Here is a 10,012-nt window from a genome sequence, read left to right on the forward strand (position 1 = left end):
ACCTATCTATAACCCTCAATCTCATTAAACCCCATATACTCATCCAGAAGTCTTTTAAAAGACCCCAGCGAGTTCGCCTCCACCACCACTGACGGCAGCCGATTCCATTCACTCACCACCCTCTGAGTGAAAAACTTACCCCTAACATCACTTCTGAACCTCCCTCCCCGCACCTTAAATCTGTGTCCTCTCGTAGCAACCATTTCAACCCGGGGAAATAGCCTCTGAGAGTCCACCCTATCTATTCCTCTCAACATTTTGTAAACTTCTATCAGGTCGCCTCTCAACCTTCGTCTCTCCGGGGAAAAGAGTCCCAGCTCCCTCAACCTAACTTCATAAGGCATGCCTCCCAGTCCAGGCAACATCCTTGTAAATCTCCTCTGTACCCTCTCAATAGCTTCTACATCTTTCCTATAGTGAGGCGACCAGAACTGCGCACAATACTCTAAATGAGGCCTGACAAGGGTCTTATAAAGTTGCAGCATTACCTCCTGACTCCTAAACTCAATCCCTCGATGAATGAAGGCCAGTACACCATACGCCTTCTTGACCACCTCCTCCACCTGCGAGGCCGATTTAAGAGTCCTGTGGACCCGGACCCCAAGATCCTTCTGCTCTTCAACACTACTCAGACTTCTGCCCTTGATAGTGTACTCGTTCATCCCGTTGGTTCTGCCAAAATGGACGACTACACATTTATCTGCGTTGAAGTCCATCTGCCACTTCTCCGCCCAGTCCTGCATCCTATCTATGTCCTGCTGCAACTTTTGCCATCCTTCCAGACCATCCACAACACAACCAACCTTCATGTCATCAGCGAACTTACTTACCCATCCCTCCACTTCCTCATCCAGGTCATTTATGAAAATGACAAACAACAAGGGTCCCAGAACAGATCCTTGAGGCACTCCGCTGGTGACTGACCTCCATTCAGAAAAAGCCCCATCCACAACCACTCTCTGCCTTCTGCAGGCAAGCCAGTTCTGGATCCACAAGGCCAAAGGCCCTTGGATCCCATGCCCTCTCACCTTCTCAAGAAGTCTTGCATGGGGGACCTTATCAAACGCCTTGCTGAAGTCCATGTACACTACGTCCACGGCACTTCCTTCGTCAATGTGTTCAGTCACATTATCGGAGAACTCAACTAGGCTTGTAAGGCACGACCTGCCCTTGACAAATCCATGCTGACTATTCCTGATCATGTCAAACCTCTCCAAATGTTCGTAAATCTTGTCCCTCAGAAGCCTCTCCATCAGCTTACCAACCACTGAGGTTAGACTCACCGGTCGGTAATTTCCCGGGCTATCTCTGTTCCCTTTCTTGAAAATAGGAACTACATCCGCAATCCTCCAATCCTCCGGAACCTCTCCTGTCTCCATTGACGACGCAAAGATCATCGCCAGGGGCTCTGCAATCTCTTCCCTCGCCTCCCACAGTATCCTGGGGTACATCCCATCTGGTCCCGGCGACTTATCTACCTTGATGGAATTCAAAAGTTCCAACACATCCTCCTCCTTAATATTCACGTACTCAATCCTTTCCATCTGCTGGAAATCCATAACAAAATCTCCCAGATCGGCTTCCACTGTGAATACTGAGGCGAAGTACTCGTTAAGCACCTCTGCCATTTCTTCTGGTTCCACACAAACCTTTCCCCCCTCACCTTTTATAGGTCCTATCCCTTCTCTTCTTATCCTTTTACCTTTCACATATTTATAGAAGGCCTTGGGATTCTCCTTAATCTTACCCGCCAAGGTCTTCTCATGACCCCTTCTGGCTCTCCTAATTTCCCTTTTAAGTTCCTTCCTACAGTCCTTATACTCCTCAAGATCTTTAACCTCTCCTAATTCCCTGAACCTCTTGTACACCTTCCTTTTCCTCCTGACGAGGTTCAACACAGCCTTTGTGCACCACGGTTCCCTCGACCTACCAAAACCCCCTTGTCTCATCGGAACGTTGTCATTCAGAGCTCCAGACACACATTCCTTGAATATCTGCCACCTTCCTTCAGTACTTTTCCCTAAGAACGCCTCCTTCCAGTTTATTTGTCCAAGTAACTTCCTGACTTCTTCGTATCTCCCCTTACCCCAGACAAACACCTTCCTAGCCTGCCTGATCCTATCTCGTTCCAACGCAATTGTGAAGGAGATAGAATTATGGTCACCATTTCCAAGATGCTCTCCTACCGAAAGATCCATCACCTGCCCTGGTTCATTCGCCAGTACCAGGTCAAGTACAGCCTCTCCCCTCGTAGGCTTATCCACATACTGTGTCAGGAAACCTTCCTGAACACACCTAACAAACTCCTCCCCATCCAAACCCCTTACCCTAGGGATATTCCAGTCGATGTTTGGGAAATTGAAGTCTCCCATCACGTGTTCTGTCCAAGACTGCGAGGAACTACAAAAGGTCGTGAATGTAGCCCAATCCATCATGCAAACCAGCCTCCCATCTGTCTACATTTCCCATTGCCTCGGCAAAGCAGCCAGCATAATCAAGGACCCACGCACCCCAAACATTGTCTCTTCCACCTTCTTCCATCGGGAAAAAGATACAAAAATCTGAGGTCATGTACCAATCAACTCAAAATCAGCTTCTTCCCTGCTGCAGTCAGACTTTTGAATGGACTTATCTTGCATTAAGTTGATCTTTCTCTACACACTAGGTATATGTAACACTACATTCTGCACTCTTTCATTTTCTTCTCTATGAAAGGTATGCTTTGTCGGTATAGCACCCAAGAAACAACACTTTTCACTGTATGTTAATACATGTGACAATAATAAATGCAATGAAATCAAATCAAAAAAATTAAAGGGAACAGCAGCTGCAATAACATTGTTTCATTGTCCTGTACAATCACTCTGCAGCCCCATCCCCCCACCTGCCAACAACAAACCCCCATGGAGGGCTGCAGGGACACTTAAATTGTCCTTCTATCCCTCTCTTCTGGAATCTCCCATGGCAGAGAATAGTAATTTTCTGGTGCATCGCAATCACCCACTTTAGACAGACTATCTCTTCAACCCTTTTATCACCAGGGAATATCACCCAGGTTTGTTTCATTGTACTTAAAAACAGTGATCTTCACAGCTAGTGGACGAAACCTAAGACCAGACACTCAAAAATGAATACCCATACTTTACCTGGAATATCGTGAACAGTTTTGATCCCTTTATTTAAGGAACGATATTGGAGACAGTCCAACTGTACTCATTGGAGTTTAAAAGAATGAGAGGTAACCTTATTGAGACATTGATAGTCATTCTCAGGGGGTTTGACAGGGTGGAAGCTGAGAGGCTGTCTCCCCTTGTGGGAGAGTCTAGAACCCAAGGGTGTAATCTTAGAGAAAGGGCAGAAATGAGGGGAATTTCTTCTGTTGTGAATCTGTGGGATTCTTGGTTTACTAGGCTGATACCGGAGTTGAGGGGATTGAGCTATGAGGAGAGGCTGAATAAACTAGGCTTGTACTCGTTAGAGTTTAGAAGAATGAGGGGAGATCTCATTGAGACGTATAAGATGATGAATGGGATGGATAGGATAGAGGTGGAGAGACTCTTCCCACTCAAAAAAGACAGTAGGACTAGGGGGCACAGCCTCAAGATAAAGGGGAGGCGGTTTAGAACGGAGTTGAGGAGGAACTTCTTCACTCAAAGGGTGGTGAATCTCTGGAATTCTCTGCCCGTTGAAGTGGTGGAGGCTGCCTCGCTAAATATTTTTAAGAAGCGGGTTGATGGGTTTTTGATAAGAGAAGGGATTGAGGGTTATGGGGAGAGGGCGGGAAAGTGGAACTGAGCCACGACAGATCAGCCATGATCTTATTGAATGGCGGGGCAGGCTCGAAGGGCTAGATGGCCTACTCCTGCTCCTATTTCTTATGTTCTTATGTTCTTATGTTTACCACAGAGGGCTTTGAAGGGCTTTGGTTGTTAAGTGTATTCAAGGCTGAGATAGGTTTTTAATCAGTAAAGGACTCAAGGATTATGGGGTTAGGGTGGGAAAGTTAAGAATTATCATACCAAATCAGTTATGTTCTCATTGAATAGCTGAGCAGATTCGATGGGTTGAATGGCCTATTTTGGCTCCCATGTCTTATGGTGTTAAGGTCAATATTTTAACCAGTATTCCTTTTAGAAACCTGAATAAGAAGATCTGTAGCCTGTTACTTATAGTAAGAAGACTCACAGCGTCAGGTTAAAATCCAACATGTTTATTTCATAGCGCAAGCCACAAGCTTTTGGAGCACTGCCCCTTCTTCAGGTGAGTGGGAGCTGTATTCACAAACAGGGCATATAAAGACACAAACTCAATTTACAAGATAATGGAATCCCAACAATAACCTTGTAAATTGAGTTTGTGCCTATATATGCCCTGTTTGTGAACAGAGCTCCAACTCACCTGAAGAACGGGCAGTGCTCCAAAAGCTTGTGGCTTTGCTACCAAATAAACCGGTTGGACTTTAACCTGGTGTTATCAGATTCTTACTGTGTCCACCCCAGTCCAACGCCGGCATTTCCGCATCACAGCCTGTTCCTTAGCCAATTTTGAATAGATGGTTACTTCTTAAATATTACTGATTTGACTTGCAAATTAGGCACTAGGTTGGTTTTAGTTTTGCATATCAAATTATCCATATGACTGCAGCCAAAGCGGTCACAATGCAACTGAGTTGAACTGGGATCCGGCAAATGCTTCAATTCGGTGAAACAATTCAACATTTCTGAGAAATTGATAAGTACTGTGATTATCTACATGATGTTCTGATGCTCGTTTCCCCTTGAGCAAGGCTTCATTGCCATGAATGAAGCCACATGGCACATATCATAGAATCATAGAATCCCTACAATGCAGACAGAGGCCATTCAGCCCATTGAGTTTGCATTGACCACGATCCCACCCAGGCCCTATTCCTGTAACCCCCACATATTTACCCTGCTAACCCCCTGACACTATGGTCAATTTAGCAAGGCCAATCAACCTAACCCATATATTTTGGACTCATGTTATGCCCTTATATATCCTTAAAGCAGGAGAACATCCAATGAGCCTCATAGAATTTTTTCTTCTGTTTCACAATGAACTCCTCATCTATCTTTAGATGGGCATCTGCTGGCTAAATTCTATGACCTTTTTTCAAGGTTGTAAGTCCTAAGTTTGTTTATTAGTGTCACAAGTAGGCTTACATTAACACTGCAATGAAGTTACTGTGAAAACCCCCTAGTCGCCACACTCCAGTGCCTGTTCAGGCACACTGAGGGAGAATTTAGCATGGCCAATGCGCCTAACTAACATGTCTTTCGGACTGTGGGAGGAAACCGGAGCACCCGGGGGAAACCCACGCAGACACGGGGTGCTGGGAGAAGGAGAGGGGGTTGCGGTTCTCCCAAAAAAATTGTAAGCTGAATTGGCAGGAAAATGGTGTAAATCACAATTGTTTTTCCTGTGGGAGTTCAGACTCAAATCTCTCGCACTTTGTGCACTGCAGAGATCATTATCATGAATGTCATAGAAACATAGGAAAACTACAGCACAAACAGGCCCTTCAACCCACAAGTTGCGCTGATAATGTCCCTACCTACTAGGCTTACCTATAACCCTCTATCTTACTAAGTTCAATGTACTTATCCAAAAGTCTCTTAAAAGACCTATCGAATCCGCCTCCACCACCACCGATGGCAGCCGATTCCACATACCCACCACCCTCTGAGTGAAAAACTTACCCCTGACATCTCCTCTGTACCTACTCCTCAGCACCTTAAACCTGTGTCCTCTCGTAGCGACCATTTCAACCCTGGGAAAAAGCCTCTGAGAATCCACTCAATCAATACCTCTCATCATCTTATACACCTCTATCAGGTCACCCCTCATCCTTCATCTCTCCAAGGAGAAAAGGCTGAGCTCTCTCAGCCTATCCTCATAAGGCATGCCACCCAATCCAGGCAACATCTTTGTAAATCTAGTCCGCACCCTTTCTGTGACTTCCACATCCTTCCTGTAATGAGGCGACCAGAACTGAGCACAGTACTCCAAGTGGGGTCTGACCAGGGTCTTATACAGCTGCAGCATTATCTCCTGACTCCTAAACTCAATTCCTCGATTGATGAAGGCCAGTACACCATATGCTTTCTTAACCACAGCCTCTACCTGCGAAGCTGCTTTGAGTGTCCTATGAGCCCAGACCCCAAGATCCTTCTGACCTTCCATATTGCCAAGAGTCTTACCCTTAATATTATATTCTGTCATCCTATCTGACCTGCCAAAATGAACTGCTTCACACTTATCTGGGTTGAAGTCTATCTGCCACTTCTCCATCCAGTCTTGCATCCTATCAAAGTCTCATATCATTAAAAACTCAGGTGGGCGGAGCCTAATCACACCAAATTCTCTCAGTTCCGGGCCTCCGCACATGAGCAGTGGCCCCGAACTGTTAGCCTGCAGTTTGCTGGCTGGCTCGGTCGCTGGCCAGCCCGGGAACCCCACGGTGCTGCTCCTCCACCCACCCCCTGGCCCGATTGTGGCCCTCGAGCATTGCCGGGCCAACCCTGACCCCAACCCCGCCCCAGCCTCCAGCACACCTCCCCCAGCACTGACAATGCCCCCCACCCCCCTCACCTCAGCAGATCCCTCCCACCCCGGCAGACCCCCCATCCCCCGGCCGGGAGGCAGACCCCACCCCCCCCACCCCCGGCAGATCACCCACTCCAATCACTGGCTCCCTCCAGCTCCGATCAATCCCCATGCAGAATGGCAGTGGGATTTAATGGGATTGAGGGTTATAGATAGGCCTGGTAGGTAGGGATATGATCGGCGCTTGTGGGCCGAAGGGCCTGTTTGTGCTGTACTGTTCTATGTTCTATGTAAACCCCCCAACCCCTCCAATCTTTCTAAGCCCCACCCACAAAAAGCCCCACCCCCTAGGCACTGCCTGATGCCAAGGTGCTCCTGGGCATGGGTACTTCGCCCCTTAGGCAGTGCCAGTGGCACATGCTGACACTGCTAGGATGTCCATGCCCTGGGGTCACCAGCCTCTGGCTTGACATCTGGGGAGGCCCCAATTGCGCCCCCACGCACTCAGTGGGGTCTCCCACTAGTTGCCCGAAAGTGCGGAGCTACTCTAAACCCTGCCAAAGCGAAATACTCCTGGCGGGGTGGGAGATGCTATCGGACCCGGAGAATTCAGTGTTGGGCTCGATAATGACATTTAAATTACATTACAAATAGATTAAAATCGCTTACCTGGCTTCCAGCGTGGTCTCAACTGCGCCTGCTCTCCAGCTGTGGGAGACGCACACGCATTGGGAACGCACGCGCGAATCCCACAAAATAGCCAACACATGCATCTCCCAACCTGACCCGCCAAAAAATTAGCGCATCGTGGTGATGGCATCGGGCCCAGGGAGAATGTGTGGACTCCACACAGTCATCCAGGCCGGGAATCGAACCCAGGGCCCCAGGCGCTGTGAGGCAGCAATACTGAACACTAAGCCACCGTGCCACTCTATGTTCTTAATTTATTTGATGCCACCCTCTTTGCTTCCATTCCCAATTGTCCCTGATGTATTTGATGTGATCTTTTTCTATTTGATAAAAGAACCCAGTTCAAAATCTTTCATTCAACTTACATCATAGCTTCCGCTCCTCATAATGTTCAAACCATTTGACCTTGAGTACACTGTGCGAATTAAGAACACAACTGTTCATTTCATTTTCATAACTATCTCCTCTGTCAGAGCAAGTAGAATTATCCTTACAAAGTTAAATCATGCAAATTGGGAAAGTTATTATTCATTGTACTCACTTCTGATTTCATAACTAATCCTTATTGTGTTATTGTGACACTGAGAGAAGTGTGATAAAACATTTAACATGGCGTGTTGTTTTCTATTAACTATAATACGTTGACTTAAACACTACACATTTTGAAAGTTAGCGACAGGAATAAAAGTGACACCCTGTTGACTTTCTAAAGCATCATGTATTAAAATTAAAGATCATTAACATAGAAACATTGAAACACAGGAAATAGCAGCATGATCAGGCCATTCAGCCCTTTGAACCTGCTCCACCATGCATTGGGATCACGACTGATCATCCAGCTCAGTAACCTGTTCCCACCTTTCCCCCATATCCTGAGATTACTTTAGCCCCAAGAGCTATATCTAACCTCTTGTTAAAAACATGCAGTGTGGAATCTTCCCAAAAAATGACTTTAAAAAATGATATGATTGGTGCCAGACATGCCAATACGAATCAGATCACAATTTTTCCACACTTAATTATTATTTTGAGTGAGTAATGAGTTCCCCTCTGGTTCCAATAGCGGGGGCTGGTGGGTAGCTAAAAGGCTAGTAAGCCAAGCCTCACAGAGATCGGGCACCATTTCTAAAGGGCCTCAACTAGGTCACCCCTTAGTCTCATCTGTTCCAAGAGAAACAACCTTAGTCAACCCAATCTCTCCTCATAGTTGCAATTTTCAAACCCTGGCAACATTCTTGTAAATTTCCTCTACACTCTCCAGAACAATGATGTCCTTCCTATAACATGGTGACCAGAACTGTACACAAAATTCTACCTGTAGCCTAACCAGTATTTGAAACAGTTCCATCATTACATCCCTGCTTCTGTATTTAACATCTCGCCCAACAAAGGAATGTATTTCTTGACCACTTTGTCCAGCGATCCTGCTACTTTCAAGGATCTGTACATACGCACTCCAATGTCTCTCTCTTTCTCAACCCCTCTCAATATCTTTCCATTTATTGAATATTTCTAAGCTTTATTTTCCCTCCCCAAATGCATCACCTCACATTTTTCCATGTTGAATTCTATTTACCATTTCTCTGCCCACTCAATCAGAGCATTGATGTCATTCTGGAGTTAACAGCTATCCTCTTCACTGTCCACCACGTGGACAATTCTTATGTCATCTGCAAATTGCCCAACTGTGCCAGTACAATACAAGCAGTAAGGGCCCCGACACTGAGCCCTGTGGAACACCACTGGAAACAGTTTTCCATTCACAAAAACATCCATCAACCCAAAGGAAACTCTGTTTCCTGTCACTGAACCGATTTTGGATCTAACCTGCCACCTTCCACTGTACCCCCTGAGATCTCACTTTCCTGACCAGCCTGCCATGTGGGACCTTGCCAAATGCTTTACTGAAATCCACGTAGAACAAAGAACAAAGAAGATTGCAGAGCAGGAACAGGCCCTTCGGCCCTCCAAGCCTGCACCAACTATGCTGCCTGACTTAACTAAAACCCCCTTACCCTTCCAGGGACCATATTCCCATCCTATTCATGCATTTGTCAAGATGCTCTTAAAAGTCTCTATTGTATCTGCTTCCACTATTTCCCCCAGCAGCAAGTTCCAGGCACCCACCACCCTCTGTGTAAAAAACTTGCCTCGTATATCTCCTGTAAACCTTGCCTCTCAGACCCTAAATCTATGCCCCCTAATAATTGACTTTTCCATCGTGAGAAAAAGCTTCTGACTATCCATTCTGTCTATGCCTCACATAATCTTGTAGACTTCAATCAGGCTGCCCCTCAACCTCTGTCGTTCTCGTGAGAACAAACAATTCTCCAACCTCTCGTCATAGCTAATGCCCTCCATTCCGAGCAACATCCCAGTAAATCTTTTCGACACTCTCTCCAAAGCCTCCACATCCTTCTGGTCGTGTGGCAACCAAAATTGAACACTATATTCCAAGTGTGGCCTAACTAAGGTTCTATAAAACTGCAACATGACTTGCCAATTTTTAAACTCAATGCCCTGGCCAATGAAGGCAAGCATGCTGTATGCCTTCTTGATTATCTCCTCCACCTGAATTGCCATTTTCAGTGACCTATGTACCTGTACACCCAGATTCCTCTGCCTATCAATACTCTTAAGGGTTCTGCCATTTACTGTACATTTCCTATCTGTATTAGACCTTCCAAAATGCATTACCCCACATTTGGCCGGATTAAACTCTATCTGCCATCTCTCCGCTGAAGTCTCCAGCCAA

This window comes from Carcharhinus amblyrhynchos, chromosome 3, assembly GCF_965287045.1.
Source record: "Carcharhinus amblyrhynchos chromosome 3, sCarAmb.v2.hapA, whole genome shotgun sequence".
Lineage (NCBI taxonomy): Eukaryota > Metazoa > Chordata > Chondrichthyes > Carcharhiniformes > Carcharhinidae > Carcharhinus > Carcharhinus amblyrhynchos.